Genomic DNA, 1,863 nt, shown 5'->3' with positions numbered 1-1,863 from the left:
TCTTTTGGGATATTTGTTTAAGTGGTTATTTTGATATGAGATTGCTCTATTATTGTTATTATTATTATTATTATTATTATTATTATTATTATTATTATTATTGTTGTTGTTGTTATTATTATTATTATTATTATTATTATTATTATTATTATTATTATTATTATTATTATTATTAGCCTGGGGATTATTGGGAGTCATTTTCTAGGAACACAATTAAATACTTAGACAATTATATATATATATATATATATATATATATATATATATATATATATATATATATATATATATATGTATATATATATGTATATATATATATATATATATATATATATATATATATATATATATATATATATATATATATATACAAATATATATATATACATATATATATAATTCATATATATATATATATATATATATATATATATATATATATATATATATATATATATATATATGAATGTGTTTGAGTATGCTACTCGTGTACATGTAGGCATCCAAGAGTCAATTTATGACTGGCAAAAAGGAGATCAATATGATGGATACAAAGGCCATTCATTTCATCGGACAGATTTTTTTTTTCTTTTTTTTTTTTTTACCATGATCAGCCCCCAAACCCTCCTCTCCATCCAAGCTAGGACCTTGGAGGGAGTGGGGGGTGGGGGGGACAGGCAATGGCTGTTGATTACTCACCAGGTACAACTATAAGCTTCCTGAACCCCCCCCCCCTTTCCACCTTAGCTCACAAGGATGGTAAGGTTGCAGGCACTACAATATCGAGCTTGAGCAAGTCCCGAAGCCCAGGAACGTTTTCAATAGGCTATCGTAACATTATTTATGATGAAAAAAGTCAACTTTCTGAGCTATAAATCGTGACGAACGGAGAAACTGTTTTATTTGTATAGATTGTTAATATTATCTTCAATCTTTATGAAAAACACTTTAAAGAACGACTACTTTTTAATAACTCATAAATACAGATTGATATATATATATATATATATATATATATATATATATATATATATATATATATATATATATATATATATATATGTAACTATAGACCCTTTTTTACTAGAATTTCCTGTTGACAGGTATATATGTATGCACTATAAAATGACTGTAACTATCATGTTTAATCGTACTACTACTACTACTACTACTAATCATAGAGCTATTTGTATGCATGGAGGCGTTGCAAACGTATGTTGTTAAAATTGATTATGTACATTTTAATACTTGGGTTGTGTGTTCATGCACTAATGGATTTATACCTATACATTCACATACTGTACAGTATGTCTATGCATATGTATATACTTATGCCTTTTTATTATATATACCAATGTAAAATATACGTTAATTATATTTGTGGATTTTCTGGTGCACTTATGTGTATCTCTATATGCAAACGTTTGAAGAAAGGCATTTAATGATACACGTGTACTTATTCTGTATCATGTGTTAGTATAATATTCCAATATGACTGTATGTTGGAAAGAGAATAGAGTTTGATTTCACACAATATGGTCCATAGATTTCGTGTGTGTTACATTGGTTACCCATGAAATCAGAATGGTTAAATTACGTTTTCTATGAATATTTCTTCGCTGAATCGTTTTCTTTTTCTACAGTATTAGCGGTAACTATTCTAGATCCTTGTTAACCTATTTTTTTAAGTTCCATATGTTTGACATTGAAATTGGGGTAAATTTTGATCATGGATGCGTATGTTTGTTCTATTTTAATTACTAACAGGAATGAAGAGATATCTTTAGTGTTTGGAAATTTTTTATTTTTCCAAATAAACTTCACATACTGATATTACAAAATTTATAAAATAACAATTTGTGT

The sequence above is a fragment of the Palaemon carinicauda genome, chromosome 24, assembly GCF_036898095.1.
Source record: "Palaemon carinicauda isolate YSFRI2023 chromosome 24, ASM3689809v2, whole genome shotgun sequence".
NCBI classification, from domain to species: domain Eukaryota; kingdom Metazoa; phylum Arthropoda; class Malacostraca; order Decapoda; family Palaemonidae; genus Palaemon; species Palaemon carinicauda.
This window is presented reverse-complemented; position numbering follows the sequence as displayed.